We start from the raw sequence: 23,864 nt of genomic DNA on the forward strand, positions 1-23,864 counted from the left end.
TCCACTGCTGATGTGTTGATTGAATGGGTACGACGGAGTATTTGGTTTGGTGATGTTGTATTTGAAGCGTGTGTGGTTTAAATAGCAGGACTCTTGTAGCTCGGTTGGTGGAGAATGGTGCTTGCAACGCCAGGGTTGTGTGTTCGATTCCCAAGGGGGGCTAGTATAAGTATAAAAAATGTATGAGCTCACTAATTGTGGGTCGCTCAGGATAGGAGTGTCTGCTAAATAACTAAAATGCAAAAATGTTAACGGGTATGGAGAGAAGTGTGCGTGGTAGTAATTTTTTGGGGCATTGAATAAGGTTTTGCTAGATTAAACGAGTGAAAATTGTGGAATATGTCTATAAATAAATTGGATAGTGATAAATGAATGATTTCAATATATGATGGTAAACTACAGCAAGTGTTTGGTGTTACTTGTAGCCTACTTAGAAAGGACAGTTACCTAGATCTGATGTATTCTGATAATGGCAGATTGGTGGTTTCAGAAGAGCTGTGGCTATGATCTTAGTTGATTACAGAGGACATAGAATGTAGTTTAGGACGCATAGAGAAGCAAATGTCTTATCTTCAGGGGAAGTGAAGCAAGGGAATTCTGAGAATAAAAGGAAATATAACATTGACTGAGGACTGAGGTAGAGTATCTTATGATAAGCTGTAGACCACACTATTTACCAAGAGAGTTTTCAGCTATATTTTTCATAGCTGTCTATTTACCACCACAAACCAATGCTGGCATTAAGATTGCACTGAATGAGTTGTACAAGGCCATAAATCAACAGGAAAACGCTCATCCAGATGCAGCGCTCCTAGTGGCCGGGGACTTTAATGCAGGGAAACTTAAATCCGTTCTACCTAATTTCTACCAGCATGTTAAATGTGCAACCAGAGGAAAAAAAACTCTAGACCACCTTTACTCCACACACAGAGACGCATACAAAGCTCTCCCTCGCCCTCCATTTGGCAAATCTGACCATAACTCTATCCTCCTGATTCCTGCTTATAAGCAAAAACTAAAGCAGGAAGCACCAGTGACTCGGTTAATAAAAAAGTGGTCAGATGACGCAGATGCTAAGCTACAGGACTGTTTTGCTAGCACAGACTGGAACATGTTCCGGGATTCTTCAGACAGCATTGAGGAGTACACCACATCAGTCACTGGCTTCATCAATAAGTGCATCGATGATGTCGTCCCCACAGTGACCGTACGTACATACCCCAACCAGAAGCCATGGATTACAGGAAACATCCGCACTGAGCTAAAGGGTAGAGCTGCCGCTTTCAAGGAACGGGACTCTAACCCGGACGCTTATAAGAAATCCCGCTATGACCTCCGACGAACCATCAAACAGGCAAAGAGTCAATACAGGACTAAGATTGAATCGTACTACACTGGCTCTGACGCTCGTCGGATGTAGCAGGGCTTGAAAACTATTACAGACTACAAAGGGAAGCACAGCCGCGAGCTGCCCAGTGACACAAGCCTACCAGACGAGCTAAACCACTTCTATGCTCGCTTCGAGGCAAGCAACACTGAAGCATGCATGAGAGCACCAGCTGTTCCGGATGACTATGTGATCACGCTCTCCGTAGCCGATGTGAGTAAGACTTTTAAGCAGGTCAACATTCATAAGGCCGCAGGGCCAGACGGATTACCAGGACGTGTACTCCGAGCATGTGCTGACCAACTGGCAAGTGTCTTCACTGACATTTTCAACATGTCCCTGACTGAGTCTGTAATACCAACATGTTTCAAGCAGACCACCATAGTCCCCGTGCCCAAGGACCCTAAGATAACCTGCCTAAATGACTACCGACCCGTAGCACTGACATCTGTAGCCATGAAGTGCTTTGAAAGGCTGGTCATGGCTCACATCAACAGCATTATCCCAGAAACCCTAGACCCACTCCAATTTGCATACCGCCCCAACAGATCCACAGATGATGCAATCTCTATTGCACTCCACACTGCCCTTTCCCACCTGGACAAGAGGAACACCTACGTGAGAATGCTATTCATTGACTACAGCTCAGCATTCAACACCATAGTGCCCTCTAAGCTCATCACTAAGCTAAGGATCCTGGACTTCCTGACGGGCCGCCCCCAGGTGGTAAGGGTAGGTAACAACACATCTGCCACACTGATCCTCAACACGGGGGCCCCTCAGGGGTGCGTGCTCAGTCCCCTCCTGTACTCTCTGTTCACCCATGACTGCATGGCCAGGCACGACTCCAACATCATCATTAAGTTTGCCGACGACACAACAGTGGTAGGCCTGATCACCGACAACGATGAGACAGCCTATAGGGAGGAGGTCAGAGACCTGGCCGTGTGGTGCCAGGACAACAACCTCTCCCTCAACGTGACCAAGACAAAGGAGATGATTGTGGACTACAGGAAAAAAAAGAGGACTGAGCACGCCCCCATTCTCATCGACGGGGCTGTAGTGGAACAGGTTGAGAGCTTCAAGTTCCTTGGTGTCCACATCACCAACGAACTATCATGGTCCAAACACACCAAGACAGTTGTGAAGAGGGCACGACAAAGCCTATTCCCCCTCAGGAGACTGAAAAGATTTGGCATGGGTCCTCAGATCCTCAAAAAATTATACAGCTGCACCATCGAGAGCATCCTGACTGGTTGCATCACCGCCTGGTATGGCAACTGCTTGGCCTCCGACCGCAAGGCACTACAGAGGGTAGTGCGTACGGCCCAGTACATCACTGGGGCCAAGCTTCCTGCCATCCAGGACCTCTATACCAGGCGGTGTCAGAGGAAGGCCCTCAAAATTGTCAAAGACTCCAGCCACCCTAGTCATAGACTGTTCTCTCTGCTACCGCACGGCAAGCGGTACCGGAGTGCCAAGTCTAGGTCCAAAAGACTTCTCAACAGCTTCTACCCCCAAGCCATAAGACTCCTGAACAGCTAATCATGGCTACCCGGACTATTTGCACTGCCCCCCCACCCCATCCTTTTTACGCTGCTACTACTCTGTTAATTATTTATGCATAGTCACTTTAACAACTACCTCAACTAGCCGGTGCCCCCGCACATTGACTCTGCAACGGTACCCCCCTGTATATATAGCCTCCCTACTGTTACTTTATTTTACTTCTGCTCTTTTTTTTCTCAATACTTTTTTTGTTGTTGTTTTATTTTTACTTTTTTTGTTAAAAATAAATGCACTGTTGGTTAAGGGCTGTAAGTAAGCATTTCACTGTAATGTCTGCACCTGTTGTATTCGGCGCATGTGACCAATAAAATTTGATTTGATTTGATTTGATTTGATTTGACTATGGCAACTTTTGTTTGAGGTCAATACAGAAGTATTATGGACATACTATCGTAATACATAAGCTGAACCAAACATGACGTTACTACAGCAATTTAGGATGGTTACTGTTGTTAAGTTAGTTTTTAAACCCTACGATAGAGGTAAATGCAGAACGCTGTTTGAGAATGTGTTATTTTGTGTACTAGTAAAAAAAAATGGAAGAGTTTCCATGTTTTTTATCTGCGGGTGTTAACCACTGGGGCTTGCTGAAACGTGAGAGCGCTGTAAGGGACATTATGGGTTACGTTAGGTGTACAAGGATCAATGGTTGCTGTGGAGAAGGAAGTTATAGGGGGTTGAATGTTTGGTGAAATGGTTAGCTAGTTAGCGGTGAGAGCTAGTGCGGTTTTCATTGGGTGACGTCACTTGCTCTATGAACTGGAAGTAGTTGCTTTGCAAGGATAGCGGATTTTGTATGGTGTGTCGATGGTGAATGTTGTCGATATGTGTAGAGGGTCCCTGGTTCGAGCCCAGTAAGGGACAGAAAGCAAATATTTTACATTGATGCTATTGACGTGAATTACTGGTTTCATTGATAACATTATAGGAAAGATGTTGTCCTACCAATCCATGTCGGATAGGATAACATAGTAATTAAAGTTGCATAGCTTTGAATTGGATGTTTTATTTGTTTTAACTATACATTTTAATTAATTTGTTGAGGTACCGTTATAAGGAAAGTTAGCGGTATAGTATGATAGATATTGTAGAGGGTTTAAAAAGTAAGTAAGTTAATTGGGTGATGAGACAGGTTGACTTGATGTTGAATGGGATTGTTTAATAGAAGTAATTATTTCTATTTAGGAGAATGAGAATATGTTATTAGGTAGTATTGCTTTGTGGAGACGATTTACTAATGAAGAACATGTCTAGATAGTTGAATAAGGAACGATATTTGATAATTGATCATTAATATTATGACATTATATAGTCTGTTTAAACAGCAGTGAGTTATGACGACGGTTCATTACTTCTGATAACGATAATCTGTTTATAGTACGTTGAACGATGGGAGATAGTTGTTGCTGTTGGCCTGATGGATTAAGTGGACATCTTTTTGTGGGTTTTGGATTATGAAACAATAGGTTTATATTTTTAAAACATCAATGCAACAGTTTGCGATACTTAAATTACTTGATAGGGGTTATAGGTTTATAGTGGAAGATGTAGTTAACTTAATCAAACGTGTTATTATCTAGTGTCTTCTAAGGAGGAGTTTTTTTTCCAGGATTGATGGAAGTCTCCTATAGCATTATGATAAGGGGAGAGTAGGAGACAACATAGCAAACACATTTTAAATAGATGCCTGGTATAAAATATCAAGTCTTACACAAAGTAAGTGAGGGTATTGGCTAATGAATGAAATATGACATTTATAGGGGTGACAGGATCAAGTGCGAAGGACATGGATTATCTTTTGTTGTTGATTAAGTAAACGATAATGGATTCGTTGATAGGGGATCAAAAGGAGCAGATGTAGGGGTTCAATAATAATGGTGAGATTTAAAGAGGATATGATCTGAAGGGTAATCAATTCAACATAATCATTGTAAAGAAAGAGGAATTTTTAGTGGTTTAAATTTTTTGAAAGGTTTTATATAATCTTTTTATGGAGTAGTTATGAGGAGTTAGATTGATACAAATGGTTATTGATGAGGTAGGACTGTGGATATATGTATCATGTTTTGTGTGTAATTACTATCTTTGGATTGTTGATTATATGTTAATGACATGTATACTTTCTATTCCAGGAGAAAGGGGATTTCTTTATCTCATTGGAATATTGCCCAGGGCTAGGGTGGAACAGTTAGTGAAATTAAGTAGTCTTATTTTTAGGTTGTCATAGGGAGCTACCAAATTAAATAAGGCCTGGCCATGTTTGTTTTATTTGTTTTCCAAATGGGTTTTTCAAATAAACACACAACACACCTAGGATGATGTTATAAAAGGTTGTTATTTTGATTTAAGGGGGTTTTCAACAGGTCAAAGGTGATAAGTCTTAATGGAGCACACACTGAGTCACTGGTATACTTTTATTTACAAAGCCATTTTGGGTTTTCTACCTTTTTATTTGGGCATTTTTATTGTTCAGAAATGTGGTGGGTACTCTCTTCGTTCACTGGACTTTATCCTGCTAACTGTTCCAAAGGTCCGAACTGAATTTGGTAAAAGGTCTTTTATGTACTCTGCGCCATCGTCTTGGAACACCTTACAAAATAATTTTAAACTGGAAGAACTTGTCCCGATTGGTGTTTTTAAATCTCTGATGAAGGATTTTGAGGCTGATTCCCTGACCTGTCAATGTTTTTAATTTGCTGTTTTTGATATTGTTATACTCTTGTGAATTCATGAATGGTTTTTACTAGATTACTTGTAGTTTTTCATGTTGTCTGTCTGTAATTTTTTGTAATGACTTGGTGCTGCCTATCTTGGCCAGGACGCTCTTGAAAAAGAGATTTTAAATCTCAATGAGCCCTTCCTGGTTAAATAAAGGTTAAATAAATAAATAAAAAACTGTGAATTTTATGAAGTTTTTTATTTTTGACTGAGTTTTGGGTGTACATGATTTCTTATGAGAATAAATGTCATGAGGATTTAATGTACACTTGGGGTACATAACATTTATTACATGTTTTGAATGTTGGTAATGATTAGTATACTATTTGATGGAACAATTCATTGAATGATTTCAATGACCTCTGAACTCTGTTCTGACTTTCTGGTGTGATCTGATCATCCACACTAGTAATCCTAGAAACAAGGGCTGAGGAATTTAAGATAGTTCATTTTACTGAGTTGAGGGTAATTTATTAAAACTGACTATGGTGAAGTGGTTTATAATTTGGTAATAATATATTAATCAAACCATAAAATAACTACAGAGAGAGGGAGCTATCCTGAATGAGGGATACCTGTTGCTAGTTAAGTGTACTAATCTTGGATTACTTTACGGGATAGAAGTAAGTTGAGGTATTATCAAATGTTGTCATTTTAATTTAATTTTTATTATGATTTAATAAACAATGGTGTTTTGTTTTTGAAAGCATGAATCACATTGTGACTCATGTGTTCAAAAAAGGGGGTAGTATTGATGGTATGAGGATTTATTGGTACAATTGCATATCATAGTAAGAATTTGAGCAGTAGTAAGTAGTGTGTTATGGGTTAGATTAAATGTTTTAGGGGAAAATGTATTTGTGGTATAAGGCAGAATTTAGAGGAGGCCTTTCTATGACATTAGTAGACTGCAACAAGCTGCAAGAATGTGCACTTCCTAATCTAAAAGGCTTATCAGGAATGATAAGAAGACAGGATGAAGTAGCATGCTGTGTCTCAACTAACAATGTTATCCAGACTTTATTTTGAAAAGGTGAAGGCTTCTCTGACAGACCTACCAGGAGAATCTGGACATTTTTTGCAACTTGGAGACTATGTGGTGGTAAAGGAATAATGAAGTAATTGATGGACAACACCCAAGTGGGAAGGTTAGTAATAGGTGTTGATGGCTACCTTGATGGAGGGGCAAGTAAGAGAGAGAGATTCCTAGATCTGTATGTAACATTGCAGGACTTTTCTAACGCAGAGGAGGAAGATGGCACCGCTTCGGCGGAGCATTGTTTTGTTTTGTTTGTGTGTTTTTGGAAGCAGGGAATATTGGTATGCTGATAGAAGGACACAATACACAGAGAGATGGTGAAGGAAGAAGGTTCATGCATCATCACACAGTCTACACCAACGGAGGTATGGATAGAGGGGAGATTGAACAGGTATCAGGTCAACCAATGCTACAGATGGCTACGAGGAGATTAGAGATGAGGATACTGTTGATGACAATTATCAGGTGATAGAGGACGATGTTTGAGGAATGATACTGATGAGATGTGGGTTATGGCTGATTACCTCAGTGGAGGAACAGAGCTATAGACCTCCAATAATTTCAAGATTTTCAAGATTTTCAGGAATCAACTGACTGTCATTCCATTCGGTTATATGTATTTAAAGGAATTATATAATAGAAATTGGGAAGTATATTAGGAATTGGTATTAGGAATAATTGTTAAAGCATAATAATTTGTCATATGATGAATGTTTATATGGATTTATTGGTTTAGAAATGAAATCAATTAAATTGTTGTGTTTTTGTCTTCTAGTGAGGTAAATACAGAGGGTATCTTAATGCATAGTAGGGATAATTTGGCCTAGCATGGTGTGAACCTAAATAAGTAAAAGTAACAAACTATGAACCGGCTGAAGATGAATATCAGAGGCGTTGAAGACGTTTTTGTAAAATACAATTTCTACATGCAACTGGTCTACAACAAACAATCTAAGATATCAAAGGATCTTTTCTCATGTTTTATATCGAAGGAGTGGGAAAGGAGTCCACCATTGAGTGAGAATTAAGAAAGATCTGTTCAAATGCAACATTGCTCATGTTGTTGGTATAATGGTTGGCAAATGGACAAGGCATTGAAATTGTGGAGTTGGTGGTGAATCGAATGAGACATTGTAGGTGTGACATTGTAATGGGCAAGTCATTTTGAAATATAAAGCTGTCTGAAGAACATAATGAAGAGACGCCAGAAGATTTAAGTGCTGGGTGGAATAAAGGGGTTGCTTGCTGATAATAAAATTGGATTTATCTAAATTTGATAATTTGGGTAGTAGGTATATACACTGCTAAATTAATAGTATTAAGAATGCATTGAGATAATGATCTGTATTTATTATCAGGATGAGGAAGGTCATAATTGAATTATGGATGTTTATAATGTATGATAATATAAGTATACATTCTGGAAGTTGTAATGGAAGTTAAGGTGAGGATTGTGAATGAAATAATGAAGATGTTGATTAATTTGGTTAAAGTATTAACATATTAGTAATGATATAGGTTTGAAGTATTGGGTGATATTGATATGGATGTTTAGAGTAGTACATATTTATGTTGATAGGCAAGTACTTAGTTGGTTATTATCAGGGGGTTATGATATTTTCATATGATCTGAATTTGGATGAATTATTAAAGCAGAAATAGTTGAGGGATATGATGATTTAACAGGGAGTGATAATAGAGTGTTATAACATAATGTGTATGTTATATTTGAGGTATATTAGGAGGACAAAGTCGGAGTTGAATATTGTTTATTTGAACAATCATGGGTTTTTAAGGATTGGGTCTGAGATGTTAATCATTAGAATGGGTAATTGATGACATAGCATTGGATGCTATTATATTCAGATGAGGATGATATGGTAATTTGAATGCTGTTGAATTTTTTTCAAAGTTTTTTTAGTGGTAATTCCATAGGAACATGGATGGCAAGCATTCTAGGTCCTCTAGTGGCCATAGTAATTATTGTAGCCATAGTTATGGGATGTTTTTTTTCAAGTTTTTGGGGATTGATTTTAAGATCTGTACAAATGATTATTAACATGCCTGTGATTACAGTTAGAGATGTGTCAGTTAATGTTAATGCAAGGAGGGAAAGGAATAATTATTCTTCTTTGTCATCTTATTCCAGTTTAGAATCCATTGATAATGTTGATTGAGGACAGGGAATGTTAAATTGGAATTGTATGCCATGGAATTAAGGGTTACAGGAAGAAGATGAATATCAGTGGATCAGATAGAGCCCCTTGTGACCAGGGAGAAACTTGAGGTTCCTCTGACAGCGCATGGATGATGAAGATGGACGTTTTTGTTATTTTTATATTAATGTGTATAGATTATAATATCCATGTAATTTAGTAATGAGTATGTATAATTGTTGTGTATTGTTGATGTCATTATGTTAACAATTTATTTCGATGTATGTTTTTTTGATTGCATGTATCAGAAAAAGGGGTCATTTTAAAAGCGGGGATGTCTATGTGGGATTTTTTCCTTATATATATATAAAATAAGGTTTTGACTACATAGATTATTAGCATGAATATATAGTAGTTAATTATGTGTTTATCTTTTACTCAGACTGAGTTTATAGAGGTTTGAGAGGTTTGATATCGCATAAGATAGATGACTGAGAATGTATACCTTTGTTGATTAAATAAATGGAGAATTGAGTTGGATTCAGGTATGAAAGGTGGAAGGGATCAATTCTCAGTTATCTAGCATAGTTTAGGATCTAGTCAGAGATGTATGTACTACTGATTGGAGAATATTGTATTTTATATAAAGTTAAATGTGAATTGTTGGGGTTAAGTCATGTCACTTACCACAAAAAAATAAAAAAATTAATGGATTGTAATGATGTCATGTCATAGTATTGTGAGGACAGAGGAAGAGTTAAGGGATGAGTGGTTTGGGGCCATGAAGTCTACATTCCATTAGGTCAAAGGAGATTAGTGACCCTTATGATTACATGAGTGATGTTTAGGATAGTGACTTAGGGTAAAGAGTGATGAACATCAAAGACAGGGAGTGCCCATGGAGACTTGCCAGATGTATGCCAGGAAGATGGTAATAAAGGGTATATAAAGTAGAGTGTCTTTGTTCAAGTTAGTTCAACTGACGAAGGGCAAAGCCATGTCCGTTTGTTAGATGAACCCACGAGCTCGTGATTCAATAAATACTATCCTTGCATCCTTGATTCTTTGATACCTGAAAAACTCATCATAACAGAGAGACACTTACTCCATGAGAGAGCACCACTGCTGCCGATCTTCAGTTATTTTGGGGATGGTTTTTCATGACAGGGCAAAGGAAGAGAGTGGCTCTCCAGTTGGGCTGGTCTGTATCTCACTGACACCTTTCCTTCTCAGAGGAATAAGGCAACCTCACAGAGAGTTACACACAAATAAATAACTATATTTCCAGAGGACATATGAGATGGATGTGGTTCTGTTCAAAGAGAGAGATTAATGAATATACTGTACATAACTATCATAACATGACAATGAATGGGTGAATACAATACATAGATAGTGTAACATGCCTCGGACCTCCTCCCTATAGGCTGTCTCATCGTTGTCGGTGATCAGGCCTACCACTGTTGTGTCGTCGGCAAACGTAAGGATGGTGTTGGAGTCGTGCCTGGCCATGCATTCATGGGTGAACAGGGAGTAAAGGAGGGGACTGAGCACGCACCGCTGAGGGGCCCCCGTGTTGAGGATCAGCGTGGCAGATGTGTTGTTACCTACCCTAACCACCTGGGGGCGGCCTGTCAGGAAGTCCAGGATCCAGTTGCAGAGGGAGGTGTTTAGTCCCAGGGTCCTAAGCTTAGTGATGAGCTTTGAGGGCACTTTGGTGCCTTCTTAAAAGTTAATTTGTGGAATTTCTTTCCTTCTTAATGTGTTTGAGCCAATCAGTTGTTTTGTGACAAGGTAGGGGGGGTATACAGAAGATAGCCCTATTTGGTAAAAGACCAAGTCCATATTATGGCAAGAACAGCTCAAATAAGCAAAGAGTAACGACAGTCCATCATTACTTTAAGACATGAAGGTCAGTCAATACGGAAAATATCAAGAACTTTGAAAGTTTCTTCAAGTGCAGTCGCATAAACCATCAAGCGGTATGATGAAACTGGCTCTCATGAGGACCACCACAGGAATGGAAGACCCAGAGTTACAGTGAGGGAAAAAAGTATTTGATCCCCTGCTGATTTTGTACGTTTGCCCACTGACATAGAAATGATAATTCTATAATTGTAATGGTAGGTTTATTTGAACAGTGAGAGACAGAATAACAACAACAAAAAATCCAGAAAAACACATGTAAAAAATGTTATAAATTGATTTGCATTTTAATGAGGGAAATAAGTATTTGACCCCCTCTCAATCAGAAAGATTTCTGGCTACCAGGTGTCTTTTATACAGGTAACGAGCTGAGATTAGGAGCACACTCTTAAAGGGAGTGCTCCTAATCTCAGCTTGTTACCTGTATAAAAGACACCTGTCCACAGAAGCAATCAATCAATCAGATTCCAAATTATCCACCATGGCCAAGACCAAAGAGCTCTCCAAGGATGTCAGGGACAAGATTGTAGACCTACAGAAGGCTGGAATGGGCTACAAGACCATCGCCAAGCAGCTTGTTGTGAAGGTGACAACAGTTGGTTTCGATTATTCGCAAACGGAAGAAACACAAAAGAACTGTCAATCTCCCTCGGCCTGGGGCTCCATGCAAGATCTCACCTCGTGGAGTTGCAATGATCATGAGAACGGAGAGGAATCAGCCCAGAACTACACCGGAGGATCTTGTCAATGATCTCAAGGCAGCTGGGACCATAGTCACCAAAAAAACAATTGGTAACACACTACACCGTGAAGGACTGAAATCCTGCAGTGCCCGCAAGGTCCCCCTGATCAAGAAAGCACATATACGGGGCCGTCTGAAATTTGCCAATGAACATCTGAATGATTCAGAGGAGAACTGGGTGAAAGTGTTGTGGTCAGATGAGACCAAAATCGAGCTCTTTGGCATCAACTCAACTCGCCGTGTTTGGAGGAGGAATGCTGCCTATGACCCCAAGAACACCATCCCCACCGTCAAACATGGAGGTGGAAACATTATGCTTTGGGGGTGTTTTTCTGCTAAGGGGACAGGACAACTTCACTGCATCAAAGGGACGATGGACGGGGCCATGTACCGTCAAATCTTGGGTGAGAACCTCCTTCCCTCAGCCAGGGCATTGAAAATGGGTCGTGGATGGGTATTCCAGCATGACAATGACCCAAAACACAGCCAAGGCAACAAAAGAGTGGCTCAAGAAGAAGCACATTAAGGTCCTGGAGTGGCCTAGCCAGTCTCCAGACCTTAATCCCATAGAAAACCTGTGGAGGGAGCTGAAGGTTCGAGTTGCCAAACGTCAGCCTTGAAACCTTAATGACTTGGAGAAGATCTGTTAAGAGGAGTGGAACAAAATCCCTCCTGAGATGTGTGCAAACCTGGTGGCCAACTATAAGAATCGTCTGACCTCTGTGATTGCCAACAAGGGTTTTGACACCAAGTACTAAGTCATGTTTTGCAGAGGGGTCAAATACTTATTTCCCTCATTAAAATGCAAATCAATTTATAACATTTTTGACATGTGATTTTCTGGATTTTTTGTTTTGTTATTCTGTCTCTCACTGTTCATATAAACCTACCATTAAAATTATAGACTGATCATGTCTTTGTCAGTGGGCAAACGTACAAAATCAGCAGGGGATCAAATACTTTTTTCCCTCACTGTACCTCTGCTGCAGAGGATAAATTCATTAGAGTTACCAGCCTCAGAAATTGCAGCCCAAATAAATGCTTTGCAGAGTTCAAGTAACAGACACATCTCAACATCAACTGTTCAGAGGGGACTGTGTGAATCAGGCCTTCATGGTCGAATTGCTGCAAAGAAACCACTACTAAAGGACACCAATGAGAAAAAGAGACCTGCTTGGGCCAAGAAACACGAGCAATGGACATTAGACCGGTGGAAATGTGTCCTTTGGTCTGGAGTCTAAATTTGAGATTTTTGGTTCCAACCGCCGTGTCTTTGTGAGACGTGGTGTGGGTGAACGGATAATCTCTGCATGTGTATTTCCCATCACAAAGCATGGAGGAGGAGGTGTTATGGTGTGGGGGTGCTTTGCTGGTGACACTGTCTGTGATTTATTTAGAAATCAAGTCACACTTAACCAGCATGGCTACCACAGCATTCTGCAGCGATACGCCATCCCATCTGGTTTAGACTATCATTTGTTTTTCAACAGGACAATGACCCAACACACCTCCAGGCTGTTTAAGGGCTATTTTACCAAGAAAAAGAGTGATGGAGTGCTGTATCAGATGACCTGGCCTCCACAATCCCCCAACCTCAACCCAATTGAGATGGTTTGGGATGAGTCAGACAGCAGAGTGAAGGGAAAGCAGCCAATGAGTGCTCAGCATATGTGGGAATTCCTTAAAGACTGTTGGAAAAGCATTCCAGGTGAAGCTGGTTGAGAGAATGCCAAGAGTGTGCAAAGCTGTCATCAAGGCAAAGGGTGGCTATTTGAAGAATCTCAAATATAAAATATATTTTGATTTAACACTTTTTTGGTTACTACATTATTCCATATGTGTTATTTCATAGTTGTGATGTCTTCACTATTATTCTACAATGTAGAAAATAGTAAAAATAAAGAAAAACCCTTGAATGACTAGGTGTGTCCAAACTTTTGACTGGTACTTTATGTAGTTAAGCAGGTTATATCGATATTTTGTGAGTCATATTGTACTTTTGCACATTACATACCTGAATTAACAGGGTGGAATGATGAGACGGAGAAAAGTTAGTAGTGTTCAGTATTAGGCATTCTCCAAGATTGAATAAGCAACATCCAAGACCCCACGATCCCACTAACGCTCCCCATTGACGTCACAGCTCCCCATAGCGGCAGTAATCATATACATTACTTTCAATGCAAATACCTGGGAGGCCTAGAAAACGATACAAGGGATGACTCCATAAAATAACAAACTAAATAAAACATAAAAAATATGACCATCCATATGTGTGCGTCACAATAGCACAAGAGCAATAATAATATCTTATTTTTCTTCTTCTATGATATATATATAAACAAACGTTTAAGGTGCATGCCGCCACCTACTGTGCTGGAGTGTGTGGTCAATCATGGTTTACAACATTAGCTCCACATTTCTAAATCCTCTTACCTAACTCAGTACTTCTGAGAAAATAAAAAAGAGCCCTACTAACTTCTAAAAGACCCTCCCCCATCCCCAAAATCACCACCTCTTCCTTCCTAATCTGACCTTTGAATCTTGGTCCACCAACCTTTCTTTGGTGGGCATATAAATGCAGGCCCTCAAATCAAATCAGAGTCCCATCTCAGAGTTCAATCTCTTCTGCCACACATCTATCAAAATGGCTCTGATCTTACATTTGGCCTCACCTCTACCCAGTGGAACATGAATATCAATTACTGTATATCTCGCTTTATCTGGTCTACAATTTCATTCCCTTCCACACCCGAATGGGCTGGGATCCAGCATTAAATCCTCTTAAGGATTGGACCCTTTTATTCAATTTTTGCCTAAAATGTCATATCCAAATCTAACTGCCTGTAGCTCAGGACCTGAAGCAAGGATATGCATATTCTTGATATCATTTGAAAGGAAACACTTTGAAGTTTGTGGAAATGTGAAATTAATGTAGAAGAATATGACATATTAGATCTGGTAAAAGATAGCACAAACAAAAAAACATGTATTTCTATTATATATTTTTTGCATAATCTTTTAAATGCAAGAGAAAGGCCAGACAGTGATGTAGGATTCTAGGTGTAATTTAGATGTTGTCCACAAGATGGGAGAAGTGTGTCTGCAAACTTTCAGACTGATCCAGTGAAATTACATCACTACACAATATTTTGTATCAAGTCTGCCAGGAGTTTTCCCAAATGTGCAGAATTGGTAAATTTATACATTTTCAAGTACATAACTATAGAGAACATACAAAATGCTATGGTAAAAAAAAAAAAAAAAAGTTTACACACTCCCAGGAATGTCATACATGATAATAATAATAATATGCCATTTAGCAGACGCTTTTATCCAAAGCGACTTACAGTCATGCGTGCATGCATTTTTGTTTATGGGTGGTCCCGGGGATCGAACCCACTACCCTGGCATTAAAACGCCGTGCTCTACCAGCTGAGCTACAGAGAAACATTAGCTTCCCTACAGAAAAGACACTAACCTTCACACCTCTAGATGGCCAGGCGGGGGTGGGTGTGGAGCCAGAGACAGCAGTGGTGTTAAACTGTAGAACCCAGTTCCTACATTTGAATATAAAAATTGATTTTTCAAACAAAACTACACTACATTTTATCTTTGGGACCCTCAGGATGACAAATCAGAGCAAGAGCACTGAATGTAAGTACATTATTTACCTTCAGAGGTGAATGTATCAAACCAGTTGCTGTGATAAAAGTGTTTTGTTGTTGTGCACTATCCTCAAACAATAGCATGGTATTTGTTTTGCTGTAAAGGGCAGCAGGTAACTTAATGGTTAAGAGCGTTGTGCCAGTAACCGAAAGGTCGCTGGTTCTAATCCCCGAGCCGACTAGGTGAAAAATCTGTTGATGTGCCCTTGAGCAAGGCACTTAACCCTAATTGCTCTGGATAAGAGCGTCTGCTAAAAATGTAAAAAAAAGTTTTAAAAAATGTAAATTGGACACTGCAGTTAGATTAACAATCAGTTAAGCTTTCTGTCCATGTAAGACATGTCTATGTCCTGGAAAGTTGGCTGTTGTTTACAATGCAATTCTAGTCACATATTGCACATTAAGCAGCAACTGTCCCGGTATAGGGACACCAATCCAGTAGAGGTTTTAATGCCTCCAATAGTAGGTCACTCCTATTAGATTTGCCAGATGATAAACTATTCAGCGCAGACAGGGAATCTGAGCATACTATAATTCTGACAGGTTGAGTGTCCTCCACCAACTGGAGGGCAACTACTATCGCCAACAGTTCAACTGAGTGTTAGTCTTCTATATATCTGCACATCAAATTCAGGAATGTAAATGCCTGCTCCTATGCACCCACTATCTGGGTCCTTGGATCCATCTGTGAAAAGCGGTAAAAATGCTTAAAAACTTCTACCAATATAATTGTCAACCAGTTTCCTGATATCACAGACTTCTGACCAATCTTAGGTTAGATCAACAACAGGATCCGGTAGTAACCACGGAGGAACATCCCCTATCACCACAGAAGGGCCAACCTCCAACTCCCTCAGATCACTCTCATCAGCAAGCTTTTCAAGTGTCCAACCAAAACTACTGCCTTGTCTACTAGTATATTCCCAACAGTAATCTAGAACAGTAGCAGTGGGATGATCCACCTCACAGCCTAACCAATAAGTGAATGACCATTATTTACGCTGTATATGCAAAGTTAGCTCTCCTGCCTCCGCTAGTAAGGCACTTACAGATGTTGATTTAAATGCACCAATATGTCCTTAAAGCTATATATTGGATTCTGTTCAGCCTCTGAAGCCAAGTCTTCGCCGCTGTTCCATAAACTATACACTCGTAATCAATTGCCGTCCTGATCATACCTTTATAAATATCTATCAACGATTGTCTGTCAGCACCTCATTCATAACCAGAGACCGAGCGCATAAGATTCACCACCTTCTTACACTTTGTTTCAACATTGATTACATTATCTTTCCAGGTATATCGCTCATTGAACCATAGACCCAAATATTTTTACTTAGAAACCCTCCCCATAGGCTGTCTATACAGAAACAACTGTATATTATCAGCAACTTTCTTCTTTGAGAAGAACATACAGCAAGACTTTGTCACTGACAATTTAAAACCCCAGTCAATCGACCATCTTTCAACATCCACTATAGCTTGTTGAATATATTTGGTCACATGAGAGACATTCCTTCCCCTCTTCCAAATAGCTCCATCATCAGCATATAGGAAAGCCCCAACGCCCCTACCCACATTTGAAAACACATCGTTAATCATAATATTGAACAAAATAGGACTGATAGCACTGCCTTGAGGAATACCATTGTCAACTTCATAGGCATCAGATAAAATGGATCCTATTTGAACTCCAAAGAGCAATTAAATAAGAAGGTAAAAACCCAGTTATATAACCTCCCACCAATACCAAGTCTTTCCATCTTAATCAGGAGGCCTTCTCTCCACATAGTGTCGTATGCCTTTTCAATGTCCAAAAAGACAGTAGCCATTACTTCTTTCATGACCAGAGTTTTCTCAACTTCATTGGTCACCTTTACTAATGCATCCAAGGTAGATCTACCTTTACGGAAGCCACTTTGACATTGTTCCAGGAAATAGGACAGTCTGTTGACTATCATCTTTTCTATCAGTTTACACAAGTTAGAGGTCAGTGCTATTGGTCTGTAACTATCAGCACATGAAGGATCCTTACCAGGCTTTACAAAAGGTAAAATTACTGCATGTTTCCATCCAGATGGTATAACCACCTCACTCCAAATCGTATTAAATAATCCCAGGAGAACATGTATGACTTCATCAGGTAGATGCTTAAACATTACATAGCACAACTGGTCATGACCTGGGGCTGTATATCCACAGCCTATTAAAGCTAAACACATTTTTTTTTAAGCCAGCATTGAAAAAAAAGTCAACAGTATCCCTTTTCTTATATACATTAACATGAGCATTTAAAATATCACACCTGCATTGCTTATATACTTAGTCCAAAGTAACCCCACTATGTACCCTGGCAAATGTCTTCCCCAACAAGTCAGCTTTTTCTTGATCAGTTATTCGAGTGGAGTTGCTTCTTCCAGTCATCTTCTTCAACATAGACCATACATCCCCCAGCTCAGTACCCCTGCCCATTGCAGAGCAGAACTGTATCCATGCATTTCTCTTGACAGACTTAAGGACCCTACGCACTAAAGCTCTCTTCCTCTGGAAATCAATTATGTAGATTATCAGGAGTCATATTCCTACGCAACACTCTGTAAACCCTATTTCTTTCACTATTCAGTCCACTAAGGAACCACCTTCCTTTTCTCACCCACGTCACTCTCTGGTACATATAAACTCGCAGTACTCAAAATCAGAGAGGTCACAGGCGCAGCACATACATCAACCAGCCTCTCTAAGGACAACTCTCCAAACGACTTTAACAAACTTTAAAGGGAAGGGTTGTGTGAGCTGCATGAAATGATAAGACTCACAGGCATGGGGAATCCGTAACACCTTAATCTCCTAGTCGTTGATTCAATGTAACCTAGATGGACCATGACCTTGTGATAAGTTTTATCATATTTTAGTGACTGGAGGAATGTGATGTCACAAATATCTAATGTCTCTCATTACTTCACTGATTAAACCAGCATCAGCAAACATATACATATTAATAAAATCTCAACCATAAATGTAAGACATTTACAGTTTTTTCCGTACAATCCGACATTCCGATGTAGCCACCTTGAGCTATAGTGTAACCTACGGCTTGTGCATTTCCTGTTATCACTAATGGCCTAGAAAAGATTATGTCCAATCTATAGGTACAGTTGTAGTCGGAAGTTTACATACACTTTAGCAAAATACATTGAAATTAAGTTTTTCACAATTCCTGACATTTAATCCTAGTAAAAAGGCCCAGTGTTAGGTCAGTTAGGATCAGCACTTTATTTTAAGAATGTGAAATGTCTGAATAATAGTAGAGAGAATTATTTATTTCAGCTTTTATTTCTTTCATCACATTCCCAGTGGGTCAGACGTTTACATACACTCAATTAGTATTTGGTACCATTGCCTTTAAATTGTTTAACTTGGGTCAAACGTTTCGGGTAGCCTTCCACAAGCTTCCCACAATAAGTTGGGTACATTTTGGCCCATTCCTTCTGACAGAGCTGGTATAACTTAGTCAGTTTTGAAGGCCTCCTAGCTCGCACACGCTTTTTCAGTTCTGCCCACAAATGTTCTATAGGATTGAGGTCAGGACTTTGTGATGGCCACTCCAATACCTTGACTTTGTTGTCCTTAAGCCATTTTGTCACAACTTTGGAAGTATGCTTGGGGTCATTGTCCATTTGGAAGACCCATTTGCGACCAAGCTTTAACTTCCTGACTAATGTTTTGAGATGTTGCTTCAATATATCCACATAATTTTCCTTCCTCATGATGCCATCTATTTTGTGAAGTGCACCAGTCCCTCCTGCAGCAAAGCACCACCACAGCATGATGCAGCCACCCACGTGCTTCACGGTTGGGATGGTGTTCTTCAGCTTGCAAGCCACCCCCTTTTTCTCCAAACATAACAATGGTCATTATGGCCAAACAGTTCTATTTTTGTTTCATCAGACCAGAGGACATTTCTACAAAAAGTACGATCTTTGTCCCCATGTGCAGTTGCAAACCATAGTCTGGCTTTTTTATGGCGGTTTTGGAGCAGTGGCTTCTTCCTTGCTGAGTGGCCTTTCAGGTTATGTCGATATAGGACTTGTTTTACTGTGGATGTAGATACTTTTGTACCTGTTTCCTCCAGCATTTTCACAAGGTCCTTTGCTGTTGTTCTGGGATTGATTTGCACTTTTCGCATCAAAGTACGTTCATCTCTAGGAGACAGAATGCGTCTCCTTCCTGAGCGATATGACGGCTGCGTGGTCCCATGGTGTTTATACTTGCGTACTATTGTTTGTACAGATGAACGTGGTACCTTCAGCCGTTTGGAAATTGCTCCCAAGTATGAACCAGACTTGTGGAGGTCTACAATAGTTTTTCTGAGGTCTTGGCTGATTTCTCTTGATTTTCCAATGATGTCAAGCAAAGTGGCACTGAGTTTGAAGGTAGGCCTTGAAATACATCCACAGGTACACCACCAATTGACTCAAATGATGTCAATTAGCCTATCAGAAGCTTCTAAATGCATGACATCATTTTCTGGAATTTTCCAAGCTGTTTAAAGGCGCAGTCAACTTAGTGTATGTAAACTTCTGACTAACTGGAATTGTGATACAGTGAATTATAAGTGAAATAATCTGTCTGTAAACAATTGTTGGAAAAATTACTTGTGTCATGCACAAAGTAGATGTCCTAACCGACTAGCCAAAACTATAGTTTGTTAACAAGAAATTTGTGGAGTGGTTGAAAAACGAGTTTTAATGACTCCAACCTAAGTGTATGTAAACTTCCGACTTCAACTGTAATCTGTCTTTCCCTCAACACCTCATGGGATGGTATGTTATCTTATCTCGCTGTATACAGATCTAAATGTTGTTAGCCAATCACAGACTGTGTTGTTACCAGTTCCCAGTATCAGACAACCAATAAGAGTTGTGTCCGTGGCTTTCAGTCGAATAGAGGAGTTCATAGGCTTTCCCAGATAGTCCATGCAATTCGGGTCCTTGGGATGTCCTTACCTCAATCAAGTATAAATGTAAAATGGTTAAGTTTAGTGTTAGTTAAGGGTTATAGTTTAGGGTTCAGGGTAGGGACGTCCCAAGGAATCTGGATAGCAGTGACCGTTCATATAGTGAGAGACAAGCACGGTATTTGAGAGCTCGGCGGCAACACAGACATGAATTTGTTTAGTTTTTTACTATCTGCCCCAGATTGTTTCCTTAGAGACGATTAAAATAATTACCAAGATGTCTTTGATCCGATTGAGGAGTAAGTAGGCTGTATTTAAGTTGTGATATCGTTAGGAAATATGTAGGCCTACTGTGATGATAAGGCAAATTTGGTTTATTTGAAAATAATTACTTTTTTTTGATAACGAGTTGATAACGTATTGTCGAAAGCACGTAGGCAATATTATTTACTGTGTCGAGTAGGCTAGTGTACAATAATAACGTAATTTGATATGTTAGTATTATTTATTTCATGGATGAATTAAAAAGTAAATGAAAATCTTCACACATGGTGCTTTAGGATATATACATATTTTACATTGTAATATACTACCTCTACATGCCATTGTGTGCTGGAGCTATGGGTTTATTTTTCCACTGTCACTAGGCCTACACATTCACACTCAAACTGAATTGAATGGGGGATGCATAAGTACTTTTCACTGAAGAAGGGAAACGAGGTACAACGTACAACTTTGATCTAAGAGCTAAAATCATGCCTGACAAGACCAATGAAATATATAGTTTGGATACAGGAGTAGCCTATTCTACAATAATGTAACTGTATGTGCTAGTATTATTTATCTAATTGATAAATGAAATTGTAAATGTGGATGGGTACGCTACTTCATTCAATGATTACGGTATTGTACAAGATAGATACAGGAGTAGCCTATAGTCTACAATAATAATGTCATTGAATGTGCTATAGCATAATTTATTTCATTGATGAATGAAATTGTAAATGGGGATGATAGGCTACTTCATTGAGTGAATACTGAATGTCTTGTTATCTCTGGGAGTATGTTAATGAAGGCTTTTCAGCTGTTGAACTACAGTGGGGAAAAAAAGTATTTAGTCAGCCACCAATTGTGCAAGTTCTCCCACTTAAAAAGATGAGAGAGGCCTGTAATTTTCATCATAGGTACACGTCAACAATGACAGACAAAATGAGGAAAAAAAATCCAGAAAATCACATTGTAGGATTTTTTATGAATTTATTTGCAAATTATGGTGGAAAATAAGTATTTGGTCAATAACAAAAGTTTCTCAATACTTTGTTATATACCCTTTGTTGGCAATGACACAGGTAAAACGTTTTCTGTAAGTCTTTACAAGGTTTTCACACACTGTTGCTGGTATTTTGGCCCATTCCTCCATGCAGATCTCCTCTAGAGCAGTGATGTTTTGGGGCTGTCGCTGGGCAACACGGACTTTCAACTCTCTCCAAATATTTTCTATGGGGTTGAGATCTGGAGACTGGCTAGGCCACTCCAGGACCTTGAAATGCTTCTTACGAAGCCACTCCTTCGTTGCCCGGGCGGTGTGTTTGGGATCATTGTCATGCTGAAAGACCCAGCCACGTTTCATCGTCAATGCCCTTGCTGATTGAAGGAGGTTTTCACTAAAAATCTCACGATACATGGCCCCATTCATTCTTTCCTTTACACGGATCAGTCGTCCTGGTCCCTTTGCAGAAAAACAGCCCCAAAGCATGATGTTTCCACCCCCATGCTTCACAGTAGGTATGGTGTTCTTTGGATGCAACTCAGCATTCTCTGTCCTCCAAACACGACGAGTTGAGTTTTTACCAAAAAGTTATATTTTGGTTTCATCTGACCATATGACATTCTCCCAATCCTCTTCTGGATCATCCAAATGCACTCTAGCAAACTTCAGACGGGCCTGGACATGTACTGGCTTAAGCAGGGGGACACGTCTGGCACTGCAGGATTTGAGTCCCTGGCGGCGTAGTGTGTTACTGATGGTAGGCTTTGTTACTTTGGTCCCAGCTCTCTGCAGGTCATTCACTAGGTCCCCCCGTGTGGTTCTGGGATTTTTGCTCACCGTTCTTGTGATCATTTTGACCCCACGGGGTGAGATCTTGCGTCGAGGGAGATTATCAGTGGTCTTGTATGTCTTCCATTTCCTAATAATTGCTCCCACAGTTGATTTCTTCAAACCAAGCTGCTTACCTATTGCAGATTCAGTCTTCCCAGCCTGGTGCAGGTCTACAATTTTGTTTCTGGTGTCCTTTGACAGCTCTTTGGTCTTGGCCATAATGGAGTTTGGAGTGTGACTGTTTGAGGTTGTGGACAGGTGTCTTTTATACTGATAACAAGTTCAAACAGGTGCCATTAATACAGGTAACGAGTGGAGGACAGAGGAGCCTCTTAAAGAAGAAGTTACAGGTCTGTGAGAGCCAGAAATCTTGCTTGTTTGTAGGTGACCAAATACTTATTTTCCACCATAATTTGCAAATAAATTCATAAAAAATCCTACAATGAGATTTTCTGGATTTTTTTTCTCAATTTGTCTGTCATAGTTGACGTGTACCTATGATGAAAATTACAGGCCTCTCTCATCTTTTTAAGTGGGAGAACTTGCACAATTGGTGGCTGACTAAATACTTTTTTCCCCCACTGTATGTCAATGTGGAACTAATTTCTAAATCTATATTTATTTTTGTCAAGAAGTGATGAGCCAGAGCAACCAATCAGCGTCACTGCAGCTGTTCTACTGACCACCAACACTGCTCTCCCTCCACAAGCAACCACATCCTCTTCTCCTGTTCAACTAATTTGCCGCCACACTGAAAAGGACTGTACATACATACCTCTGTGCCCATCTCATTGCAACATGATCCATCCAAGGCCAAAGCTGGATGCCTAAAATGTGAGAAATGTAAACAAGATGCTTCAGTTGTGTGTGTGTGTGTGTGTGTGTGTGTGTGTGTGTGTATGGATGGAGTTCCAAGAAAAGACATGAGAAGATGGCAAAGGAGATAGTGATTAGAGTGAGAGCATACAGTATGAAAATAAAGACCCCTTGGGATCTAAAATGAGTGTGGGGTGCCCTCTTGTGTCTCTTCAGTTCATATAGGCTACATAGTATTAATATTTAATTCAGTGATTGAAATTACGAACCCATCGTCTGTAGCCTAAACATTCATTTTTTAAAGTTCTTCCAAGTGTTTCTTGCTCAAAGATTTCGAGATCCTCTGTCCAACTTTCATCACTCAAACTCTCCTGTTGGATTTATCTATAGTTATGCACATGCGCAAAAGGGATTGATTTACAATTATATACCAGGTTCGAGCCCTGAATGCTAATTGGCTGAAAGCCGTGGTATATCAGACCATATACCATGGGTATGACCCAAAAATATTTTTACTGTTATAATTACCAGTTTATAATAGCAATAAGGCACCCCCGGGTTTGTGGTATATGGCCAATATACCACGGTTAATGGCTGTATCCAGGCACTCCGCATTGCGTCATGTGTAAGCCCTTAGCCATGATATACTGGCCATATATATTGGACATATACCATACCCACTCGTGCGTTATTGCTTAATCATAGCAGTCAAACACGTTAAATCAACATCCATTGATGGAAAATGATCTGGGGAGTTTAAAAGGGCGAATTATGTTTTCTCTTGC

The sequence above is a fragment of the Coregonus lavaretus genome, assembly GCF_964263955.1.
Source record: "Coregonus lavaretus genome assembly, chromosome: 33".
NCBI lineage: Eukaryota > Metazoa > Chordata > Actinopteri > Salmoniformes > Salmonidae > Coregonus > Coregonus lavaretus.